This window comes from Fragaria vesca, linkage group LG4 (assembly GCF_000184155.1).
Source record: "Fragaria vesca subsp. vesca linkage group LG4, FraVesHawaii_1.0, whole genome shotgun sequence".
In the NCBI taxonomy this organism is placed as follows: Eukaryota; Viridiplantae; Streptophyta; class Magnoliopsida; order Rosales; family Rosaceae; genus Fragaria; species Fragaria vesca.
The window spans coordinates 18,483,883-18,497,782 of NC_020494.1; the positions used below are offsets into that span (position 1 = coordinate 18,483,883).

General features: G+C 37.4%; 2 non-coding genes across 2 annotated transcripts; both read left to right on the forward strand.

Annotated features, from left to right (window-relative positions):
• Positions 1-5,060: 5,060 nt before the first annotated feature.
• TRNAE-CUC lies at positions 5,061-5,133 on the forward strand. Its single transcript has one exon. It is a non-coding gene; the product is annotated as a tRNA-Glu (tRNA).
• A 4,202-nt stretch (positions 5,134-9,335) lies between these two features.
• On the forward strand, positions 9,336-10,523 carry LOC101298115. Its single transcript, XR_184528.1, has 2 exons — positions 9,336-9,779; positions 10,128-10,523. It is a non-coding gene; the product is annotated as an uncharacterized LOC101298115 (transcript).
• The last annotated feature ends 3,377 nt before the right edge of the window (positions 10,524-13,900 follow it).

A 13,900-nucleotide genomic window follows, 5' to 3' on the forward strand; every position in this document is an offset into this window, starting at 1 on the left:
TTTGTAAAAAATCGTGTGCTAGTTCACAGTCCTGGTAAAAATCATGGTTTTGTGCTTTTTAATTTTTTATATTTTGCATGAAGCTTATGGGATTCACTTTGGTTATTATTTGACTAATACAATCACATCCAACATTATATGTGGCCGACCAAGTGTTTTGGTTGTTCGACTAAGAGAAAAGTAGCAAATGTCAAATGTTATTGGAGTCTAGGTTGATCTTATGTTAGCATGAATTATAACATCACATTACAATGATATTGTTTATAACGAACTTTATGAAGTATAGAAATGGACTAAACATACAAATTGTTGTACTGTTCGAACGACTCTGGCTTTTTACTCTTCAAGTCCTCTCTAGTCTCTACTATAGTTCAGGTCCTCTCTACTATAGTTGGTGAAGTGAAGGCAGCCTGATATATAATAAACTCTTACACTGCAGACGTGGTTTAGAGATGGTACCAACTTGTATTGAACATGGTAGTAGTATCAATTTAAATCTCTCTAATATTGGTTCATTTCCTTTTCAAGGGATATCGGTCTGATTTCTCACACATTTGTTTTGAGCACGTGATGGATTTTGATTCATTCAAAATTGGAATGCATACAAATAACATGATTTTATAACGCAAAAATCCAAATAGTGACACTGAATATAGTCTATGGACTATAATTAAGGCACCTGCTTCATAGTTCATAGTTTACATCAGATTACGTTTCATTGTATACCAACTAAGACTAGACCAGACCATGAGGGCTATGGATATGGCAATATGCACCGGTAGGAATAGCAAACATGAGATGAGGCAAGCCGGCACCCCCGGCAACACCGCCGGAAGATTAATGCGCTGCCCTGTCCCCGCTTGCCTCTAGGCTTGTGCAGCACTCACCTATATATGGCGCTCTTCTTCTGAGTTTGCTGTGAAGTGTGGACTGTACATTTTATTTAGTCAAAAACTCAGGACGCCGTTCATACTCTTGTTAATGTGGAGGAGCATCTCTTTCATTTTCCCATTGTTTTTCTTTGAATAAAAAGATGTGTGGTGTTAGTGGCAGCGGTAGAGAAAAACCACCAAAGTACTTGAAAGCTGTTCAATATTTACGGTATGTTTTCTAAATTGGCTGGCTGCATTAGCATTGACAATCAATCATTCACAGCATTAGAATTTTAAAACAACACACTGTGATTAAAACATTCAACAAAAAGAGGCAATAGTCATATTGGTCTTTTATATTTAATCTTATAAGTCAGAATTTCTAATAGCCACAGTCCAATACATACGGCATCCTATTCAACCTACACTCAGCTCTCTCAATCCCAGTCCACAATCATTGCCTATATAAATAGATTCTCTCCACTTTAAACCAAAAGCTCTTTAGTTTGCTAACTAAAAGTAGTTAGAACTTGGATATCACCATGTCGTCGTCATCATCTCCAAAGAGATTGTTAATGGTTTCTGTTATCTTTGTGCTTCTGCTTTTGGGAATGGCTTCAGTTGGAAGTTGCAGCAGGCCTTTGAAGAATTTGAAGGAAAAGGAAGTAGAAAGCTTGATGAAGGCTAAGCTTCCCAGAGGGCCAGTGCCTCCTTCAGGACCTTCTTTCTGTCATAACAAGCTCAGCCCCACCAAGAACACCCAGTCTTTTACTGAAGATTATATCATCTGCCCATGATAACCATCATGTACATCAGTACATATACAAGAACTAGCTAGGAAAAACACTACTACTTCTCTCAGTATGTTCATTCCATATTTTTGTTGACCATCAAAGGAAGATATAGAACTCAACCTTAGTTATTTCTTCCTCATTCTTTGTAATGTCCTTTTTGGTCTCTAAGAGTCTGAACTGTCCATAATATTAGAATTCCAGATAGAATGTAAAGAGGAATAACTTTCCATTCCCAAGTATATTCTTGTTAACTCATAACAAGCTTTTATCAGTTTTATGGTAATGCTAGCTGATAACTTAAGTTGCAGTCTCCTCTGGTATTTGAGAAACCTGGCCATCGAACAAGCTAATTCCACCCTGGTCATCGATCTAATACAAAATCTACCAATCAGCAGCAAAAGGTGGCATCAGATATTAGACAAACTAAGCAAGAAGCGAAGCATGCGTGCTTTACTATAAGCAAGTTTAGAGATCTAAATTGCAGTATTTATAACAGAAGAAACGAAAAGAAAAGCAAAGAATTAAATTCAGTTTACCCCCATGAGGTTTGGGAGTAACTTCATGTTAATTCCTATACTTTCAATTTCATCAGTTTACCCCTCAAACTTTTGAATTTTCCTCAAGCGTGACCAAATGTCCTATATTCTGTCTAAATCGAACGTTAATTGCTGATAATTTTAACCTTAACTGTGAGGCCAGGATCTAGAATTTGGACAAATCGGATCTTATATGTCCAGATCGGACCTTAACTGCTGATAATTAAAGGTCAATTCAAACGGAATATGAGAATTTGGGCACGGCAGACAGAAATTGAAGAGTTCAAGGGGTAAACTGATGAAAATAAAAGTGTAGGGACTAACATGAAGTTACCCCCAAACCACAAGGGGGTAAACTGAATTTAATTCAAAAGAAAAACTAGAGGAAGTTACCGAAAAACAAAGAACTAATTTCAGTTTACCCCCATCAACTTTAGGTCGATCATCATGTTAGTCATTCTTCTTTCAATTTCATCAAAAACACCCCTCAACTCCCAATTTTCATCAGCCGCGCATGTCCAAACCTCCAATCTTTATCTAATTCCTCTGTCAAGTGATGATTTGATATTAAAAAGAAAGCCAAATTCTAAAAGTTACATTTCGGACCATTTTTCCCTCATATCAATACACATCTTCGTTCCCATCACAACCCCCTAACCTTAGTAATTTTGGTGGAATTGAATGCAATTTGTCTATTTTTCTTTTTTTCTTTTGTCTTGATATCAAGTCATCACTTGACAGAGGAATTAGATAGAAATTGGAGGTTTGGACATGCGCGGCTGATGAAAATTAGGAGTTGAGAGGTGTTTTTGATGAAATTGAAAGAATAATGACTAACATGATAATCGACCTAAGTTGATGAGGGTAAACTGAAATTAGTTAAAAAACAAAAGTACACTATTGCTTCACCAAATATATAATGTAGAGACAATTCGTAGAGGGATAATCATCTGGGACATATCTAGACTACCTAAAATTCATCTCAGAATTTTACATGAAATTGAGATTGCACACAGAGCAACCATATGATGCCACCAAAATGCAGATACTAAGAAAGAAAAAGTCATACCAAATGCCTAACTAGACTCAGACTTATATATAGTACCCGTCTCAATAGCTAGCTAAGCAAGTTTGGAACAAAGAGCCTGATAGAAATATTGTCCCGTGACATACCAATTAACAACCTCAATCCTCTTAAGTGCACTTGTTCCAGGAGTAAAGGCAGTCAAAACAAAATCATCTAGAGCATAAGATGTTATAATAAATTTTTCCTTCTGTAAATTTTAATGGTAGTCCACAAAACTTTGGAATATCAAATGCTTTTGTCCAAGACTTTATATCACCATATTCAAAGGAGAAGGACTGTCAGAGCGAATTAGGGAGAGACAGCCTCCCAAAGTTCCCCAGCTCGTAATAAGCAAAGGGTACCTGAATCTCTCGGAATCACTCACTTTCAATGTCGAATGCACCAATCAAACAAGCTGTCTGTTGAAGATGCCAATGGAGGGAACCATTAAGGGTGAGTTCCTCAGCTTAATTATGCTGCCTGAGTTTTGGTTTTCTTCTTCTTCTTCATGGTTGGATCAGGTGTTCTCATATGATATTAGGGTTTTCAATCGACTCCCTGTACGTAATTAATTGGATATATATTACGGAAGTACAGTGATTGAATTTTATGGGCTGGACTCCACTGTTGCCTACGGTGCATTGCATTTGTGATCTTCACAAATCACAAGTTCACAACCACATTAGCAAACGATATCGCGCGCGCACACTCGGTTGTTATCGAGACATGTTTCCAATGAGCATATATATATACAGTTAGGATCGAGAGTGAACGTCCGTGAAAATGTTAAATCCTTTCATAGGTTCTTTCATTTTCATTGGGTCCCTCCACTCATGTCTCCTCCTCACTCCTTTGTGTTGAAACCTAGGAAGATGAATCCTCTCTCTTGAAACCCAGAAAGATGAACTCAGCTCTAGACCTCTACTTCCCTTTAAACTTCATCCTTATCATTCTCTATTCCCTCTATAGTCATATACTTCCATCGAAAAAAAAAAGAAAAAAAAAGAAGAAGTCATATACGAGTTCCCTTAATCCTCCACCATTCTCACAACTTCACAAGGCCATCCCCTTCAACACTCTCAAACTACATATATATCCCTAATCTTCAGCGCTTCTAAAATCCAATAGAACATTCAACTAACAAATACCATAAGCAAACCCACAATATTAATTATCCATCAAATAGATAGATTTCCACAAATTCACTCAAATTCCAGTTAGTCAAACTCAATCGGAGAGCGAATATTAATTAATCCAAGCTGAAAGACTGAGATCGAATTTGACACAATCACACAGAGGCAATCGGGGAAAAGATTTGGGGATAAGCATAGGAAAAGCCGGTGAGAGAAGAGGGAGGAAGTATATGAAAGGAGCAGTCGAAAGCTCCGTAGTTTGATGTAGAGGAGTGAGGAGGAGATGTGAGTGGAGGGACCCAATGAAAATGAAAGAACCTATGAAAAGATGACACGTTTCTGTCCGCAATTTAACATTTTCACGGACGTTCGCTCTCGATCCTAACTGTATATAGATATACAAAATATTTGTCTTAATCAATTTGCTTAAATATGTGATCTAAACCCATGCCACTAAACTAGTTTTGGAGCGTTTAAAATTGACACTTGAAGTCTCCTTAGATTATTCCTGGATCTGCAATCGCTTGTTCTTCTGTCTTTCTCCAACTATGAATATATGCTCACAACTATAAGAGCGCTGAAGTTGAAAGCCATCCAGTCCTGACCAGGAAAGTTTAACCCTATGTTAAATAACTTAAACCCTTTATTCCATCAACAGCTCCGTTGTAGTCTAGTTGGTCAGGATATTCGGCTCTCACCCGAAAGACCCGGGTTCAAGTCCCGGCAACGGAAATCCTCTTTTCGTTTTTTTTTTTAATTTCGGAATTTTTCTTTTTTCCAAATTAAGCAAACCGAAAGTTCAAATGCTCAAGTTTTTTTTTAATTTCGGAATTTTTCTTTTTTCCAAATTAAGCAAACCGAAAGCTCAAATGCTCAAGTGGACCCTTCATCATGGAGTTCATGACTACAACATTGGTGGCCATAGTTCAATGGATCCTAAGTAATGGGGATGAGTGTCTGTATCATACAAACTTACAAAGAGATGTTGAATTGTTGATGGCATGGGTACCTACCGTTGCCTGTCGGTGTGTTCAGTTTGTAGTTTATAACCTGTTTTCCTTTTTTTCTTTAGCTAAATCTGGTTATAGTTCCTCACCCACTCCTTTGTTTCATTTCCATACTTAAACAACTAATGGTTTTTTGTTTTCACTTTCTACTTCTTGATGAGTGGAGATTAACAGGAAAAGAGTTACATGATCGATCAAGAAGAAGAAAGAGAGATCTGAGAAGGACAAGAGGGCATATATAGCTAGTTTCATGCAGCTCATGCATGTGTTAATGAAACTGTAAACAAAGTACGAGCTATCCCAGTACTACCGTATGTATGTACGTGTATGAAAGATAGTAGATATATAAACGTATGTATACATATTGCAAGTTCTTTGGGATATAAAAGCATGTTTTTGACATGTATACTGACGGTTCTGATCGATAGATTTCGAAGGACCAGCCAGTTTATTAGCTTTCTGGCCGGAGATGTAGACCCAACAAACACCAAGAAGAAAGGAGTTAGTTAATGACTAATAATGTAGTTGGTAGGGTTGTGTTCATGAGGGGGGTTGGTACGTACTACAGTTTCAACCCCGAAATCCAGCGATATATACTAATATCAGAAGTCTCTAGTCCCTCTTAAAAAATAAGATCAGAAGATCGACCAGAACGATGCATTTTGTCAATTTGTGGACACCTAAATGCAGTTTACTTTCTAATCACGCATATATTAATCTAATCTAACCTTGATCGATGTTCTGGGTATGATCGATCATAGAGTCATAATACAGAATCTGAACTCTGAAGCGTACATTCAGGTGATGGATCTGTTATTGTTTATGTTTTAACATTTCTAAACATAGTACGTGGGGAATTGGATCGATCTCTTATCCATCCCGGCCATCGGGAATTGTCTTATACATATAAGATTGAAATCAGTCTAGCTACAACAGTAAGTATCGACAGTCAGACACAAAAATCTACCTGCTTGCTTCTGACTGATTAATGCTTCAGTATGTCCAACAAGCTAGGATGGAGGTATATTCAGTAGTACGTGGAATACTCTAATTCGAAGGGGACTTTAGGAATGCAGCAAAGTAGGATCGCTTGTATAACCCGGGTTTATATCTCCGATCTCTCGGTGAATAACCACCGGAAAGTCAATCACTATTCTTTAACATTTTCAAAAGAGCGTTCTACTAGTAGCTAGCTAGCATAAAATATGAAAAGGCCAGGATCTATCATCTATGCATCAAGCAGATTCAAGAACCTTATGCACTGCAACAAGATAATGACTATCTATCGACAATCGGAGATCAACTTTGTCCTTGGTGATATTTAAGCAAATCAAATTATCAAGTTCAATGTTCAATGTCCAATATCTATATCTTAGTTGTCATTTCATCACACATATGATGCACCACTATTGTATTCGTTTCCTCTCTAATATATATGTGTGTGTGTGTATACATGTATATAAACAAATCGTATTTGATCTATTGTCATGGATCAAAAAAGTTGAGCTACGTACTATGGATGTCAATGTTTTTCCAATGAAACTAGAAAACACAGTATGTATGTTTTGAACGTAACCATTGATAAGATGCTTTAAAAACCGACCGGACTAATTGTTCTCAAACTCTAAATCTGAAGAGACATAATATGTGACAACCATTGACTATAGTTGTCCTATAGTTCTGGACTTGTTATGATTTGTGTGGCTAGAATATATTCACGTCGAAAACTACTTCTCTTTTACACAACTTTGATTTACATTGAGCTACACCATTTAATTAGTGACCATCGAATTTCGTGAAAAAAAAACCCTAGCCTTCATAATTTAGAACAAGGGCCGAGAACTGACTTGTCATAGTGTAGATCAGTGTCACTTACAGATGATAATTCGTTCACCTTCGTACTGAATCTTCCACCAAGTAATTATGAAAAGTCGAAAATGATTGACATGTATGTGCTTGTTGGTGAAAGTACAAACAGATTCACAGATAGATCAATCTGGAAAGCAAGGTACGTAGCTCAAACCACAATGTCTCCCGGCCACTAAAAAAATGAAGAACCGAGAGAGGTCAGGGAGAGAGAGACAAAGAGAGCGAGAATAAGGAATTAGAGATGGTAGATACGAAGTGGAATCATCTATCACACTCCTCGTTTGATTTGCCTCTATCAGCATTTCAGAACCACACGAGCGCAGCTAACCTCATTTCTCTCTTCTCTCCCTCTGCCCTAATTTCAAACCCTTAATTACTTGTACCACATCCCATTTCCCAGTTCTGTAGTACTCGTCAACTCTCTCTATCCTATCTCATCTACTCTCTCTCCATCTGTTGGCTGTTGCTTAACTACGTAATCCTAGCCTCATCTCCATGCGTGGATTCATTACTCTATGAGGAAGCCTGTGATGACCAGCCGATCACAGATGACGACCAAACCATCAAAAAACGGAAAATATAAAAAAAAAACAAAGAAAGTTAAATATGGAAATGTAAAAGTCAGAAAACAAAGAAAGAAAATATCAGAGAGAGAGAGGTTGTTAGGGATACTGAAATACACATGCACCCGTGAGTCAATGCTCCTTCGCACGTGTCAAGTAAATATTTCTGTATTTCCCAAGCTCGAAAGCTGCTTCAACGGCCCCTGGTTCAGATTGACATTTGTTTTCTATCCTCATATTTGTTTCTATAAATTTAGGCTGATCGAGTTGATTAAATACACAATCAGCTTGCTCTCCATGAACATGGAGCTGATTACAGTCTCTCTCTCTGCCCAGAAGGGACATGTTTGAGGTAGTTACAATTCTTTGATTCCAACCTTGTTAACTCATCTTCTCTGCTAGATTTGTTTAGTTACCTATATATAATAAGTCTGAACTATTCTGATCAGCCTTTTATGATTTACCTGCTTTCAGATTGATCGATATAAGAAGGTGCTTTAATACCAGATAGAGTTTATGTATATGGGGTGAGTAGATTCCATGCTATGCTTGTCATGCGAGCAGTCCTCTCTTGGGTTAACCTTGCTTTCGTTGTCTGTTCGACCTTGAACACTATTTAATTGCATAGAAACCCTAGCAATTCATTTACAATTGGATAAGATTACAAAGAAAATTTTTCAGAAAAATTCACTCAAAAATTAATGAACAAAACGATCACTCATTTTCTTTTCTTTTTTGATGAATTAACCAGATTTTGTGTATGCGTGTGAGTTTATATGTTTAATTGAGTCCCTTCAGAATTTCATGTCAAGTAAGGTGACTAAGGTCATCCATGAAATTCCTGTGATATAATTTCTGTTTGCATGTAAACATATGTTTGCATGAAAAAGCATGTAAACATATATATGTTTGTGCTATGTATGTTAATTTATATGTACTTTGAGTGTTGTTTGTTAGGCATAAACGTACGGTAGATGTGTAGACAGATACAACCTTCTAGTCTAGAGCTCTGATGTGAATTTCAGGTGTACTGAGAATTCGCAAGGGGAAGACATTTTGATTTGTTGGATAGAGTATTAGAGTAGTGCTGACATAATAAAGAGAGAATCTCCATTCAACTTAATTAAGATTCCAGGGTTTAACAGCTTAATCAGTACGTTTTAACAGCTTAAGAGAGAATCTCCATTCAACTTAATCAGTTTTAACAGCTTCCCTGATTAGCATAGGAGTCCCAAACCATCATTATAATACAAAACAGAAAGGAAATTAATACAAAATACAAAATCTAACTTGATGATCGATTATAAATCTAATTTCCTGTAATGTTTCAGTGCCTAGCTTCTGTAATGTTCTTACTGTAAATAAGAAACGGAAAGTTCTTAGCGTCATAATGCATGTTTGTTCTTAAGTTTTTATCTATTTTCTAATAATGTTCTTTAGTTCTTAAGGCACGTACAATATAATCAAATCACCTAATGTACTCCCAGTATGCACTTAATTATACGGGTCTGTCCTTTTGTTTTCTTTTATTCACATGCATCTACGTACGATATAATCTCTGTGGTCTAAATTGCATTCACATGGCCTAAGCTGAGCTAGGTTCCAATGATCCCAGCTCATCAATTAAAATCATGAATATACCATGAAAGTGGGAGCTAGCTAACTAAGGATACACATACGTATATGTATATACGTGTGTCTGTGTAAGCTGAGGTATAACCGTATAAAACGAAGTAATTAGAATGTATGTTAATCCATCGAGTTCAAGGTTGATCTGGCAATGAATGTGAGGTATATGCAAGGGACTGTTCACTCGACAAGGGTTTGCATGGAATTTGACACCCCGTGCCTTCGATCAATTAGTACTCTACTACTACTACCAGCGCGGTCACCTGTTTTATAATCCATACCCTACAATATATATATGTTCCAGATTGAGGTATTCCGGAGCTCTCTCTCTCTCTCTCTCAAAACAGGTCAATAGTTTTTGCACATCTTCTTTGTTCTTGTTGTAAATCTTCACACTATAGTTGTCTCTTGAGACCGTTACGAATCATATATAGTTATCGGTCTTATACTCTTACATATATATATATATATATATATATATATATTTATACTCCATGAGTGCTTGTTTATGTTCTTTCTGTTCATATTCATCAGTTATTCTTAATCCAGCCACTGTTAATGCATACATTAATTAGCAGATAGCTAGTTTGTCTGTTCTAGAACATACATCTGTACTTGTTTGTTACTTTGTTTGTAGTCACTAATGTCTCTTATATAGGAAAATAGACCAAACGGCAAATTAAGTAAGAGATACCAAATGGCTACTGGTAACAACAGAGTTGATCTCCATGCATGCATGTCTGGCATGAAATACAAGAAATCTGGAGGTTTCCTGCAGCCTGCACAAGTTTTCCTTCAAATGCAAGTAACGATGAAACTATTCAATGCCCGGATGAAGCTAGTATGCGGATTTAGAAGAGTAATTGTGAAACAAATCAAGTCAGAAAGTTCCCAGCAGAGAGCTAAGTAAATTGGGTGTATACAGTAGCTGCTACAATTGCGTCTCCGAATCCTTTCTATCACGATGACTCTTTGTTCAGAAGGACGTACAGATTCCACGCATATAATGGATAATGTAAACAAAAATACAACATATATACCGTAAGTATCGATCAGCTGTAGGATTTATAATTTTTCTTAATATTCAATGCATGAATCCCAGCAGCCAAAACAAAAACAAAAACAAAAACTTTCCAACATACATAGGATTTGTTCTAGTATCATACTATCATATATATGGAGGTGGCGCACAACTCAGCTAGGTTTACAACATATTAAAATAACATAATTAAAGCCCAACGTAGGATCGATGAAGACAATTATAAGAGTCACTAGTCACTAGGGTAATGTATCCCAAGTATTCAATTATAATCCAGAAGTAGACATGGGCATGGGTCCATCATGTTAAAGATTGATACAAGAACCCCGTTGGAGAATGATCGATCTTAATGTAACAGTAAATTCTGAATTGATCGAATTATGAGCAATCAATAATCTAGCTAGCTGTGATGATAATAATATTTACCAATTAGTCAATGATTGTCACGTACGTGTAAGAACAACTTGAACAACTTGAGAAGGAATGAAAGCTCTTTTGCTTCTTATCTCTTTTAAATTACATTATAACCCTAACCTAAAACTCATTATATATAGAAGACAGAGCATAGATCCCTTTGCACCAAACTAGCTACGCCGGCCTCTTGCTCTCTAAGACCAGGTTCTTTCCTCTTCAATTAATCGCTACTTCCTTCGTGGCTGTTATCATGTTTGTCCTTCAATTATATATGTGTATGTCTTTGATTTTATCTCTTTCAGATTGATTATAATTGTCTGGAAGTCCCAGCCGGGAAGAAGAAGAAGCAGAAGAAGAAGAAGAATCCAGGACAGAACAAGCCTCAGTTATGATCATATTGTGGAAGTTTTCACGCGATCATAGAAACGAAAGAATATATATATATATATATATATATATATATATATATATAGCAGGAACGACGAATACAAGACCGGGTGAGTGGATTCCATGCTATGCTTGTCAAGTGAGCAGTCCTTTTGCAAATTAGTCTTAGTTTCGTTGTCTGTTCGACCTGAATTATGCCTCTATATATAGGTCAGGTACTAAGACAGTAAGACTAGTTAGATTCCTCAGAAACCCTAATTTTAGATCGAAGTCATGTGGTAAATACTAGATCAGCTTCAAGAGTACGCATGCCGGATCAAAGTTATAATTCCCGATTAATTTTAGGTAAGTTTTCTAGGTTTTTAATACTCGATTAAGACAGATGCATCTTGAAGCAAAGTCTGTTTGTTCTGACCAAACATTGGTGGTGACAGGCTTTTCTTCGTGCGATTGCAATTTATTAGGAATCTACCTGCAGCCAGCATATATTAGATCCATTAGACAGAAGTAGTTGGCCAGTAAAAGTAGGAAGACAAGAACAAAATTGAGAAAGGAAGCAAGATGCGGGGTTCCCGGTTCTTTAATTTGAGTTCTCCAAAACCCTAAGAAAGCCAGAGCTAAGCCTTTTTTTTTTTTTTTGCAACTTCTTTTGCCTCCTTCTGCAGATTAAGGTTTAAGTTTATGTTCTTGTCTCTTGGTTCATTGCAGTGCGTACAGTTAATGGCTATTTACTTAGAATTAGTAATACATACACACCATAAGATATATATAATTGAAGCCTTGAAGGCGACCTTCCCCGAGAATGAGGCAATTGAGGGCCAAGTTCCTCGATGACGTACACCTTGCAGCTAATTAAACTAGCCAGATATTATTTTGTCAATTAAATCGTACATGTTTGGTCAGATATTCAGTATACAGATACGTACATATACATTCAGGTCTATAGAATGTTAATAGTTTAGGTCGAAGAGACATCGAATCTGGGGTATAAGCAGAGAGACTGTTCATTTGACAAGGGTTTGCATGGAATTCAACATCCAATTAATATTACTTGATCGAGTTCTCTGCCTCATTTCTTCCGACTTCGATTCAGAGTCCTTGATCTCATCCAAAGTTGCCTGATTACTGAAGCCGTGCATCGCAAATAAGGTAAAACTGTCACCAGCCTATCTCCTACTCTATATATATATATGATATGCATATGTTTCCTGCAGCACCTGCTGTGACAATTGTAGGAAGCGGGAGCACCTGGAATTTCACCATAGCTGAGGTCGATATATATGGCGGGCAGCCGGGCACACACGAACAAGAGCTACGTAGTTCTCGATCTCTAGGCTAACAAATACAATTTGTGTAGTGGTCACACAAACTAAATGTTTGATATGAAGTCGCTCTTCTCAGAAGTGGTCTGCTCCAAATAGGTGGTGTATTACAGATTAAATGAAGAGCAGAAGAGGAGACCGGCCTCCTATGTATGATATATAGACGACGTCTTTCTCCACCCTGGTGCAGCATCCCACAACTCCACAAGTCCACCAAAGAGCTAGAAACTAACTCATCATGCCCTAGATCATGCATGAAGGATTAGTTCCAAAACAAGGACACTTAAAATTTGAGCATGAATAGATCTATCATCAATTTCTAGTTTGCCTACAATCCATCATGGACTGTTCCAATTCTTCTTCTGAATACTCATACAAAGAATATTTCTAGAGAGAGAGGCTACTTTTTTTTTTTGTCGGATGCATTGCTTTGCAGTAAATGAAAATCGAATAACTTCAGTTCTTCTGAATACGCATAAAAAGAATAATTTTTCTTTTATGGGCCAATTACATATAAGTCCACTTTGAGACATTTTTTTCTACATAGATCCACCCCAACATTTTTACCCACATAAGTCCACCCAAGTCTAAATAAGGTTTTGTATTAAGTATTGAAGTTCAACATAATTACAGACTGCCATCCAACAAAAAAAATTAGATTTTCTCATTTATATTTATAAGAATGTCATTAGTATAAAAAGTCAACAACCACTCTTATTTCGGAACAGTCTCCGGCGGACCTCCGGCGAGATTTCCAGCGGACCTCCGGCGAGGTTTCCGGCCGACCTTCGGCGAGGTTTCCGGCGAAGTTTCCGGCCGACCTCCGGCGAGATTTCCGACCGACCTCTGGCGAGGTTTCCGGCCGACCTCCAACGATGACAAAAATTACTACTACCAGCTAAAAAAGCTACTACCACCAACTACAAAAGCTACTACCACCGTCTACAAAAGCTACTACTGTGAGGTTTCTGATGAAAACAAAAGCTACTACCACCAGCGACAAAAGCTACTACCACCAGCTACAAAAGCTACTACCACCGCCTACAAAAGCTACTACTGTGAGGTTTTCGACGAACACAAAAAACTACTACCACCAACGACAAAAGCTACTACCACCAGCTACAAAGCCATTACCACCGCTTACAAAAGCTACTACTGTGAGGATCCCGAGGAACACAAAAACTACTATCACCAACCACAAAAGCCTACTACCCACTAGCTACAAAAGCTACTACCACCGCCTACAAAAGTTACTACTGTGAGGTTTCC